The 12725-nt window shown below is 43.3% G+C and overlaps 1 pseudogene; it reads right to left on the bottom strand.

The window, feature by feature from the left end:
* Positions 1–559: 559 nt before the first annotated feature.
* Positions 560–5333, bottom strand: LOC127689518 (myotubularin-like; annotated as a pseudogene).
* Positions 5334–12725: the final 7392 nt, after the last annotated feature.

Here is a 12725-nt window from a genome sequence, read left to right as displayed (position 1 = left end):
AATGATGAAATGTTCATCTTTCCTTTTACACTCATGGTGGTGTAAAAACTGGCAATTATTCAAATGCCTTGCTCCTGGAATCTGCCTAGGGAGCAGAGTGCAGTTTGGCTGTGGCAGTAATACTCACCTTTCACATTTGGATTAATTTTACATAATCCAAAGCAACTGTTGTAAGCAGCTGGAGGAAAATCCATTTTAAAGCAAATTTCCTCCCTGGATTTAAAATAACATTTTAATTAAGCCCACAAAATATATACTGTATATGTAGAATTTATGTAGAGGTAAATTAAATTTAACCTTTATCTTTGCAAAAGTGCTTTGTATAAAAAAAGTGTGAGCATTTAAAAAAAAACCCTCTCTTTACTCCTTCCTTATGACTGCCACACCGACGCCGTCGATTTCTTCTCATATGTGTTACAGGAAGCACATACTCAAAAGTCTAAGAGGTTAGTTCAACTTCTAAATGGAGTCAGATACTTCATATCTACCTTGTGCTCGTGCCCAGAATGAGAGTCAACTATTTCACTTGTCTAGTTGAAGTGCAGTGCCAGGGATGCCCTCAGAGGTGAGTTTGCACACGGGGCATCATCTGTGAAGAACTGGGAGGTGAAGTGGGGGCATCAGCAAGCTGGGTGGAGTCGGCCAGCTGCAATTCCTCAAGTCTCTTTATACAATCATCACCCAAGGCCAAGAGCTCCATGCTGTGCTGCTCTGGGCTGGGCTGTTGCTGCCTGATCCTGGGATTCCATCGAATGAAGTAATTCACCCACAGTTCCAAGGGACACATACAGGCAACTGGATATAAACCCGATTGATTCTTTTGTGTAGCAGGGGTTTTCGCATTTGTCTTTATTGCTGTTAATTAACGGCCATACAGAAACTGACAGAAACAACAGCTTCTGTATCTTCTTTCTGTAAGTTTCTGTCTTTCTCGAGCCGATTCACAGTTGAATAAGAAAGTACCCAATTGGCAGCTGTACAGGTGATCAAATGGTAACCAAAATGTCTTCATTGGACTTAAAAGCTGCGGGGAGCTGTTTCCACATCTGCCACACACGGTCAGTGAACTGACGAAAAATAGGGGCTCGGTCAGCATCTGCATGGTTTCTATCACCATGTCCTGTTCTAGATGCAAATTTATATCTGAAACTTCACCACTCTTTCTGTACCAATATCTCAACGCCTTCAATACTTCTGTAGAAACTACCCAGCATCAGCATGGCCAGGGACATCAGCTGAGCAGTCCTGTCCCATCTGTCACTGCAGTCTACGAGCACTCAGCTCTTCCCTGAAGAAACTTTGTCTGCAGCTTGAGTGGCACCTGTCAGAAGAGGCTTGATGTGTTCTAACCCATGAGTAGACTCCAAACTGGACAACCAATGAGATTCTTCTATGTTGGGATAAACATATCCTTGAGTTTTTTAAAAGATTCTCATACAACGTGAATATTATTAATGTCTAAGAAATGAAAGTTCAGGGTTCTGCCCTGCACCATCACTTTCATATCCTCCTGTTGCCTTCCTGGCCCCTGCATTTACACAGGGCTGTGCATCATAAACCGTGAGCTTATGATGATGGACTGAACCTCTGAACCTGTAAGCCAGTCCCAATCAAATGTTGCCTTTATAAGACTTGCATTGGTCATGGTGTCTGTTCACAGCAGTAAAACACTAAGACATACACCCCACTCCTTCTTACCCACTTGACCTCCATGTCAGACTCTTGCTGCAAGACTAGATGGCAGATAGCAATTCCTAGTTACATTCCTGTCAGTACTGCAACCCCAGCAAACATACGACTCTTCCTCTAAATACTCCTTGCATAAGTCACAGAGGGAAGTCAGCCTGGACCAGTGTCTCAAGTGGACTGGGTGGGTTATTCAATGGATATTCTCAATGCAAACCAGACGCTGGAAAAAGATGTCGGACACTGTTACCATCTCCTGTCTACAGTAAACTTTTTTTTTTCCAGAGGCAGAAGGTAAGTGCTCTGAAACACAATAAAGGGTTTACGCAGCAAACACACAAGCCACTTATAGTCATCGTTGTCTGTGTCAAGCGGCAGGTACTGCCCACAGTTGTGTGCACTGCTTGTGGTGGGTAGCTGGTGGGTCTGTGTGTGCTCACTACACACCCTTAGCCAGCATGTTCTAAGGGCTACAACAACGAAACCTTTCTCAAACACTATACTCTAATAATGAGTCTCCTGTCACAAGGTTGGTCATTTTTTCTGTTTTTAAAGGTAGTTGTGATGCAGCCTGTGATGGACATATGGTTTAGCAGGCAGCATTATGTGTTCTTTAAATTGTGTCATGTAATTTAGGCAGAATAGATGCCAGAGAGACATTTGGGCTAACACCTATAATCCTACCACTTGGGAGGCTGAGGCAGGAGGATTGTGATAAGTTAGAGGCCAGCATGGACGAAACAAAGCAAAACCCAAAAGTGAAGAGCAAACTAGAAAGTTCCTGGGAAGAATTAATGTGGGCCACCTGTAAACGTTGGGTAGATCCGTGGGCGTGTTGCCGGTTGCCCGGGAGAGGTCAGCCCTTTTGGATTCATCATTTCTGCCCCTCCACCTTCTTTCTCCAGCTCTTCTCAGGGTGAGGCCCGCCAAAGAGAAAACATGTTCACACAAATGGGTGATGAAATATTGAAAACCACTTTGCAAACCTTTCAAACATTTATAACAGTTGAAATTAGGTTTAAAGAATCAATCGGCTCTTCTCTCTCCTTCTTCGTGGAAGTGTTGCCGGCGAGGGTAAATAGCTTTCTCTCATCTGGACTCTTGGGGGCTGAACTTCTGCAATGGAGATGCTCTGCTCTGCATTTCTCATGTTTCAGAGCACTGGCCCACTCCGCAGAAGCAGAGACTGGGGCAAGGTCCCCTTACCTTCCTTAAGGCAGCCTAGCCTTCCTCCACCTCAATGCTGGCTGCAAAGATCTCCTCCTTAGATGCTTCCAGTGCAGATTCCACTAGCAGGCCACCTCCCTGTCCATCAAGCAGGTGGCTAGAGGCCGAAGATTTTCAAGTGCTGTGTCACCCTGCTTGCCCTTCCTATAGGCTTCTGGATTTCCATTCTCAAGTCTGCAAGCAGATCCAACTGTTCTTTTCCCAGCCCTGTAGGCAGACTCCCTGGCCCCTCTCCCACCCATCCCCCTTCCCCTCTGTCCCCCCACCCCAGCCTTGTAGGAAGACCCAGGTGTTCCCTTCCCAACCCATTAGGCAGACCTAATGGGTTTTTCTGTCACCTCTAGGTACCCTTTGTGCCTCTGGGTGCCCTGGATGGATTTGGATTACGTAGGTCTCTAGCCCAGGTGCTGAGCAGCCTCTTCGGTAGTCAGTTTCTGAAAGCACGCCTTTGAAGAATCTCCAGTTAAAGCTATAAATAAGGGGTAGAGATATGGCTAGCAATTGTTGACCTGGAGGAGGGCACACAGGGCCTCTTGTGTTTCCTACGGACCCATCTTTGGTCCCCAGCACCCACCCCATGCAGCTTACCGCTGCCTGTGATCCCAGTTCCAGGGGAACTTATGCCTATTTCTGACCTCCTCGGGCATCTGTGCACACATGATGCACATGCATACAATCAGGCACACACATGCGTACATATAAAAAAAATACACAAATTCCTTTAAAAAAAACTATAAATAGGGATTGAAAAACAATTCTTTAAAGGGCCAGAGAGATCCAGCCCCACAATATAACCAGGAAACAAGTGTAGCCATAGAACAGCCAGACGTGCAAGCTGTGAGAAAAGGGCATCTTTTTTTATGTGATAAAAATAAAAATTCTGCTGCTGTCTATGAGTCTGATAAAGTTAAGCATTTCTGTGTCTTTAAATGCTGCAACTGAACCCTGGCATTAGTATTAGGACTCCAACCAGCTGGCTGCAAGTTCAGAGCTTCCCAGACCCCTCTGCTCAGGTTTGAAAATTCACCAGAATGACTAAGAGGAACTCTGAGGGGACTACATATGCTGCTGCAGTTCTAATAGAGGATGCCTGTCAGGTGCAACCCAACGAGATGCTCTTGGGGACGAAGGGCACTGTACTGGCTGGTTTTGTGTGTCAGCTTGACACAGGCTGGAGTTATCATAGAGAAAAGAGCTTCAGTTGGGGAAATACCTCCATGAGATCCAACTGTGAGGCATTTTCTCAATTAGTGATCAAGGGGGGAGGGCCTCTTGTGGGTGGTGCCATCCCTGGGCTGGTAGTCTTGGGTTCTATAAGAGAGCAGGCTGAATAAGCCAGGAGAAGCAAGCCAGTAAGTAACATCCCTCCATGGCCTCTGCATCAGCTCCTGCTTCCTGACCTGCTTGAGTTCCAGTCTTGACTTCCTTTGGTGATGAACAGCTGTGTGGAAGTATAAGCGAAATAAACCCTTTCCTTCCCCCCCCCCCCCCAAAAAAAAACAACCGTGAGCTTAGATGTTTGTTAGATAGTTTCCCTGATCACATCCAGGTATTTCTTGTCTTCTTTGTTTCTTTTACCACTCATACCAACAAGAGAGTGAGCTTGCCCATAATGACCAGCTTGTTTTCTGGGTGAATCCAAGACAGTCCAGGAATCTGATTTGGGGATCTAAAAGTTGCAGTTTTCCTAAGGTCATCATCTAAGGTCCCATAGGAAAGCACCAAAAGTACAGGGTATGTCTCACAGAGTTCATAGCACTTATTAATAAAAGTTATCCTCCAATGGTGATTGGGCAGGCCCTGCCTTCTGTATTCTTCAACTGGAGTATAAACAGTCCACCCTCCCTTGTTAAACTTCTCTTCATTTACAAATGCAAATAATGGCAGATTGTGTGCCACTGGAAAGACAGGTATTTTCTTTTTTCTTTTTTTTTTGGGGGGGAGGGTGTATTTTATTTATATTAGTACACTGTCACTGTCTTCAGACACACCAGAAGAGGGCATGGGATCTCATTATGATGGTTTGAGCCACATGTGGTTTCTGGAAATTGAACTCAGGATCTTTGGAAGAGCAGTCCGTACTCTTAACAGCTAAGCCGTCTCTCCAGCCCAGAAAGGCTTGTTTTATGAGGATCTCAAACATCTCTTCTGCTTGGCCTTCCTGCTTCAATTCGAACCTCAGGTTTCTCTAATCCGTTTCCAAACTTGTTAAATAAAGATGATAATTTCTTATGTGAATTCTTTCCTTAATGAAGCCATTGAAATGACATATGAAAATAACTTCTTTATCAGTGATTGGTAATTCCCTGGGAGTCCAGGCACGGTCTCACATCTTGATTGACTTCATCTTGAGATACCTTCATAATGGATGCATTCAACAAGGAGTGTGAATTATACTTAGACGCTGATGCAGCAGCCATCCTGGAACCTCAGGCTCAGGGAGCCACCCCTGTTGCCAGGCTGCTCAGTTTCTGAGCTTGGCTGATGGCCAGCCATGCTCGCCCCCTACAGTATGTTTAAAAGAAAATTAGCTGCCTCTGCATTTCTAGTCAAAGTGTTCATTATGTCCCAATACACAGAATCAACAGTCAGAAAAATCAGGAAATTTGGGGTTTTTTTTGTTTGGTTTGGTTTGGTTTGGTTTGGTTTGGTTTGGTTAGGTTTCAAGACACTTTCTCCGTGTATTCCTGGCCATCCTGGAACTTGCTGTGTAGACCCTGGCCTCGAACTCACAGAGATCCACCTGTCTCTGCTTCCTGAGTGCTGGGGTTAAAGACACCACCATTCACATCAGGAAATTTAAATGAAGTACCACTGCACACTTTGCCATCAATAAGGTAGATGGGGGTGACATCTCAGCTGTCAGAGGGTAAAGGCATTTGCAACTGACCCTCAGGTCTTGAGTTCTGTGCCCAGGACCCACTTGGTAGAGGAGGGAAACCAGTACTGCAAAGCTGTCCTCTCTCTTCCACAGGTGTGCCACTGCAAAAATTAATTTAAAATAATTTGTTAATTGGGCTGAGGAGAAGAGTCATGGATTAAGCAAACACACTATTGTTCTAGAAGGTGTGAGTTCCTCTGCCTGTGAAGCTTACAACCACTTGTAACTATAGCTCTAGGGGGATCTGTGTGTGATAGGTACCAGCCTCTGGGCTCCAGGGCACCCATAATCACATCCAAATGCCTTGCCCCTGTATATGTCATTTCCCCAGTGTCTGCCATCCCCAACATCTGCCATTCCCAACATCTGCCATTCCCAACATCTGTCATCCCCAACATCTGCTACCCCCCAGTTTATGATACCCCTCCATATACATAACTAAAATAATTTTAAAGAGTGTTTTGTTGTTGTTTAACCAAAGACGATCTAGTCATGGTGGATCATGGCTTCAACCTCAGTATTCAGGGGACTGAAGTAGGAGAGTTCTTGTGCTCACCAATGAATTGGACTACATCCTGAGTTCTGTCTTAAATGAACAGTCCTGTCAAACCATCCATCTCCCTGGGATGAGGGTCCTCAAATTCCAGGTGGGTAAGGATTCAACAGTGACAAACAGAAACAAACAGATCCAGTTTGAATATGAGTGTATTTTGCAGCTCTCAATCAGGGGATTTTATACATTAAAAACCAAACATAACAACTCTTAGAAACAATATCCAGCAAAATAATCACAGATACCAACAAAAATCATTTGGCATAGTAAGATACAAAAATCATATGAGCATTACAACTCTAAAACTACATGTTCAGTTAATCAGAAAGAAAACAGGTAACATTATTATTAATAATATAAATCATTAAAATATATCAATTCTAAAAGAATATATTCAATCTGGTGGTCGTCCAAGGCTAGTGCCATATTCCCACGAACAGGTTAACCTGTTCAGTGCTCACCATTCTGGTCTACATAGCAAGTTTCAAGGACAGCCAGGGTTATGTAGAAGGCTTGTCTCAAAAACAAAACGGGAAGCAGAGGCAGGAGCATGTCTGGTCTACACAGTGAGCTCCAGAACAAAACCCTATCCCAAAAAATCCAAAATGAACAAATAAAGTATACTGTACTGGTGACTTTTCTCATTGCTGTGACAGTTAAGTATCTGTGCTCTAAACTTTCCTGCCCCATACGATTAATTATTATTTAACATCTAATGCCTGATTTTTTATGTCTTCAGTGAATAAATTTAAATTATTTTAATTCTTTGTAATTAAAGCTTTCTTTACTGTATACTAAAACTCACCTCCGATGACACACATGTAGCCATATGAAATTTTATTGTTGATTAAGATTTATCAATCATAATAATTTTGTAAGCCGGGCGGTGGTGGCACATGCCTTTAATCCCAGCACTTGGGAGGCAGAGGCAGGCGGATTTCTGAGTTCGAGGCCAGCCCAGTCTACAGAGTGAGTTCCAGGACATCTAGAGCTATACAGAGAAACCCTGTCTCAAAAAAACAAAGAGAGAGAGAGAGAGAGAGAGAGAGAGAGAGAGAGAGAGAGAGAGAGAGAGAGAGAGAATTTTGTAAATTATTTGAAAATTAAAGCATTGGCTACCCCAGAGATAAGGTCATGTTAGTGACCCCAACTCTAGGGATGGTTTTGTACCCATCATTCTTGCTTAAGACCAGGGACTAGGCTACCAGGAACCTGTAACTAAGAAAAGGAAAGAAATGGAACAAAACAGAAAAATTGTTATGAGAACTACAGCTCAATATGTTTGCTCCGCCTGAGAGTTCCACAACCAGTTCCAGGAGACCTCCTTCTTTTGAAGTCTAATGCCTCAGTCTGTAGACCTTCTCACAGAGATTCTACTGGAGTTGATGTGGCAATCATCAAACCAACTAAACAAAAAAAATCCAGGTAGACAGTAAAAATGAAGTAAGGTTCTGAGCTTGTCAGTCATGTGATGGGGGTGACCAAGTTGTGGTCATTTACACTGAGTGTGCACTGTGACAGTGTGTCCCAGAAGGCAGGCAGCCACTAAGAGGCTGATGAATGGGTAGTGTATAGAGTGGGCACGTGTGGGACAAAGGGATGATTCATGCCCTGGGAGGGAAGGAGGAAGATTTCTTCACTGCTCAGAATGAGGTGGGTGGAGGCTAATGTTCAAGGTCAGACTGACTGCATTTGGAATCCCCTAGGAGACACACCTTGGGGACTCCATTGTGATGGAGTGTCTGCTCTTACACCAGTGAGCCCAAATGAACTGTCCCCTCAATTGCTTTTGTCAGGTGCGTAACTGTTACAGCAATGAGAAAAGTCACCACTATAGTATACTTTATTCATTTTGGTTTTGGGGGGATAGGGTTTTGTTCTGGAACTCACTGTGTAGACCAGACATGCTCCTGCCTCTGTTTCCCATTTTGTTTTTGAGACAAGCCCTCTACATAACCCTGGCTGTCCTAGAAAATTGCTATTTAGACCAGAATGGTCTTAAACTCAGATCCACCCACCTCTATCTTCTAAATGCTGAAGTTAAAGACATGTGCCACTATGCCCAGCAGGTTAAAGATTTATTTTTATTTTATATAAGAGTGGTTTTGCCTGTGTGCCTGTCTGTGCACTGCGTGCCTTCAGTACCCATAGAGGCCAGAAGAGGGCATTGGATTGGATCCTTTGAAACTGCAAGCTCCAGCATAAAAATTGTAAAACTCACATTGTGAATAGGTGTGTATACATGGATAAATCTCCATTTTTTTTGGTTTTTTTTTTGGGGGGGGGTGTTTTTTTTTGTTTTGGGTGTGCTAGGCAAGGACTTTACCATTAATATATATGTACATATAATATACATATATATATATACATTTATGTGTATATATGTATATATATGTGTGTGTGTATACATACATACATATATTATTATACATAAATATATACATATATCTTCATGTATACACACATATATATATATCTTCATATACACACACACACATATATATATTACCCTCAGCCTATTTCCAGAATTTTGTACTTAATATTTTCAGATAAAAAATGAAATGACATTAATTTTCTGTGATGATCAGTTTGCTCTGTGAATAACAGTTTGCAGCCCCAGGATATTCTGGGGAACTGAGGAAATGGAGGTCTCCTCATCCCTCCTCTCGTTACTCAGCTACAACTGTCCATTAGTGTTGTTCCTTTGTGGAATACTGACCACACAGGGAAGGGGAAGGTTAGATTAATTGGACTGAAAGGTACCTACTGACAGGGCTGCTGTGACTGAGGAAAAATGTGGGTCAGGCCTGGGCTAGTGAGGACAGACCAGAAGTGGACTGCGTAGTCATGCTGGTCTACATAGAAGCTAAGATCACCCTACATTGAGCATGTGTGTGTGTGCATGCAAGTGCACATGTGGTGAGAGTGTGCAAGTGCTCACGTTCACTCCAGAACATGCATGTGGAGCTCAGAGGCCAACTTCAGGATTAGATCTCTTTACTCTGTGTGGTTCCAGAGCCTGAACACGCGGGACATCAGGCTCGCCTCAAGCTCCCTCACCCACTGAGCCAACTGGTTGGCACAGCTTTTGTTTTTATAATCTTGCATCAAAATTATCTTGTTCACACTTTGGTCTTCCTTCTCCTTGAGCTTCATATGGTCTGTGAATTGAATCTTGGGTATTATATGCTTTTGGACTAATATCCACTTATCGGCTAGTACATACCATGTGTGTTCTTTTGTAATTGGGTTTCCTCACTCAGGGTAATATTTTCCAGTTCCATCCATTTGCCTAAGAATTCCATAAATTCATTATTTTAATAGCACTCAATTGTGTAAATGTACCACATTTCCCTTCTTAGAATGGTGATCAAATACCCATGGCTCACAGCCAACCAAAGGATTGAGCATAGGGTCCCCTATGAAGGAGCCAGAGATAGGACCAAAGAAGCTGAAGAGATTTGCAGCCCCATAGGAGGAACAATCATATATACCAAATAGTACCCATATAGCTCCCAGGGACTAAACTACTAACCAAAGAGTACATATGAAGGGTCCTATGGTCTAGCTCCATATGAAGAAGAGGATAGCCTTTTCAGACATCAATGAGAGGAGAGGCCATTGTTCCTGTGAAGGCTCAATGTCCCAGTGTAGGGGAAGGACAAGTCAGGAAAGGGATGGGGTGGGGTTGCTGAACAGGGGGATGGGGGATGGGTGAGTGGGTTTCGGAGAGAAACGAGGGATGGGGATAACATTTGAAATGTAAAGAAAGGAAATATCAAATAAAAGTATTACCTTCTTCATAAAACCTCCCCAAATTAATCAGTGACTATTCGTATCATGTTAGGACCTCAGCTGACGGAAGCCTGGTGCCAAGGGTGGGCATTGCTTCCATTTGGACTTTCTGGAAGATCATTTCTGTTTTGTTCTCAGAGCCAACTATCACCCTCATCCTTTTCCAGTGGACAAAGTCCCTTCCATTTATCTCCAAGAGCATTACTTTTCTGAGGATCTGGGTCTGATTTCTAATAGTTCTCCAATTTTATAGAAACATGAAGTTCATTATACAATTCCTTAAAATTCTATTAAGGCATTGTCTCTGTTTTTCCTGTTTTTTGCAGTTAGTAATATTTTTATTCCACAACTCAGAAAATTCCATTCTTTTTGGCCATATAGCCTTATTTACCTACATGAGAAAGGGTTTTGTCACACAGTCTAAGCTACCTTGAACTCCCTGTGATCAGGCTCAGCCTCCTGAGTGCTGGGTCTCCAGGCATATACTTCCTTTACTTAGACAGCAGGGAGCTTGTCATGTATGTATGTATGCAAGTGTGTGTGTGTGTGTGTGTGTGTGTGTGTGTATGTATGTATGTATGTATGTAAGTTTGTTTTGCCTGAATGTGTACCAGAAGCATGTAGTTTCCTCAGAGGCCAGCAGAGGGCATTGGATCCGTGGAATTGGATTGTCAGCTGTGAACTGCCCTGTGGTGCTGGGAATTGAACCTGGGTCACATGGAGCAGCTCTGGTCTTAAGTGCCAAGCCTTGTCTCTAATCCCTTGGTTTTAGTACTTTTGTGAGGCAGTGTCCTGTAACCCACGTTAGCCTTGAGCTTACCATATGGTGGAGGATTCCTTTGATGTTGCCTCTCAAGTGCCTTATCTATGGGGCTTCTTTCTTTGCATGTTTCTGTGTGGTTTGCATGTGTGTGCATGTGTGGTAATCTGAACGAGAATGGCTCCCATAAGCTTGTCCCCTGGTTGGTGGAACTATTTTGGAAGGATCAGGAGGTGTGGCTCTGTTAGAGGGGTTGTGTCACTGTGGACAGGCTTTGAGGGTTGAAAAGACTTGTTATTCCCATGGTTTCTCTTTGCTTCCTGTTTGCAGATGGAGATGTGCACGCTCCAGGGTTCCTGCTGCCATGCCTTTGCTCCACCCTATTGATGCTAATCCTTTTAAACCATGAGCTCATTTGAACTTTAATTTCCCATTTTAAGGTTTTTCAAGATAGGGTTTCTCTGTGTACATATAAGTACATAGCCCTGACTGTCCTGGAAGTCACTCTGTAAACCTTAGTGGCCTTGGACTCAGTTCTGGCTGACTTTGTCTCTGTCTCCCATGTGCTCTGTCTCTCCAAGTATGCTCTGCCACCACCTGGCTTTTAATAATTTTTTTCTCTTTTCCTTTTCTTTCTTTTTTTTTTTTTTTTTTTTTGTCTTTTTTTTTTATTTGATATAATTTATTTACATTTCAAATGATTTCCCCTTTTCTAGCCCCCCCCCCACTCCCCGAAAGTCCCGTAAGCCCCCTTCTCTTCCCCTGTCCTCCCTCCCACCCCTTCCCAGTTCCCCGTTCTGGTTTTGCCAAATACTGTTTCACTGAGTCTTTCCAGAACCAGGGACCACTCCTGCTTTCTTCTTGTATCTCATTTGATGTGTGGATTATGTTTTGGGTATTCCAGTTTTCTAGGTTAATAACCACTTATTAGTGAGTGCATACCATGATTCACCTTTTGAGTCTGGGTTACCTCACTTAGTATGATGTTCTCTAGCTCCATCCATTTGCCTAAGAATTTCATGAATTCATTGTTTCTAATGGCTGAATAGTACTCCATTGTGTAGATATACCACATTTTTTGTATCCACTCTTCTGTTGAGGGATACCTGGGTTCTTTCCAGCATCTGGCAATTATAAATAGGGCTGCTATGAACATAGTAGAGCATGTATCCTTATTACATGGTGGGGAATCCTCTGGGTATATGCCCAGGAGTGGTATAGCAGGATCTTCTGGAAGTGAGGTGCCCAGTTTTCGGAGGAACCGCCAGACTGCTTTCCAGAGTGGTTGTACCAATTTGCAACCCCACCAGCAGTGGAGGAGTGTTCCTCTTTCTCCGCACCCTCTCCAACACCTGCTGTCTCCTGAATTTTTAATCTTAGCCATTCTGACTGGTGTAAGATGAAATCTTAGGGTTGTTTTGATTTGCATTTCCCTAATGACTAATGAAGTGGAGCATTTTTTAAGATGCTTCTCCGCCATCCGAAGTTCTTCAGGTGAGAATTCTTTGTTTAACTCTGTACCCCATTTTTTAATAGGGTTGTTCGGTTTTCTGGAGTCTAACTTCTTGAGTTCTTTATATATATTGGATATTAGCCCTCTATCTGATGTAGGATTGGTGAAGATCTTTTCCCAATTTGTTGGTTGCCGATCTGTCCTCTTGATGGTGTCCTTTGCCTTACAGAAACTCTGTAACCTTATGAGGTCCCATTTGTCAATTCTTGCTCTTAGAGCATACGCTATTGGTGTTCTGTTCAGAAACTTTCTCCCTGTACCGATGTCCTCAAGGGTCTTCCCCAGTTTCTTTTCTATTAGCTTCAGAGTG

This window comes from Apodemus sylvaticus, chromosome 7, assembly GCF_947179515.1.
Source record: "Apodemus sylvaticus chromosome 7, mApoSyl1.1, whole genome shotgun sequence".
Classification (NCBI taxonomy): domain Eukaryota; kingdom Metazoa; phylum Chordata; class Mammalia; order Rodentia; family Muridae; genus Apodemus; species Apodemus sylvaticus.
Note: the sequence above shows the minus strand (reverse complement) of the source record. Positions and strands in the feature narration are given on the sequence as shown.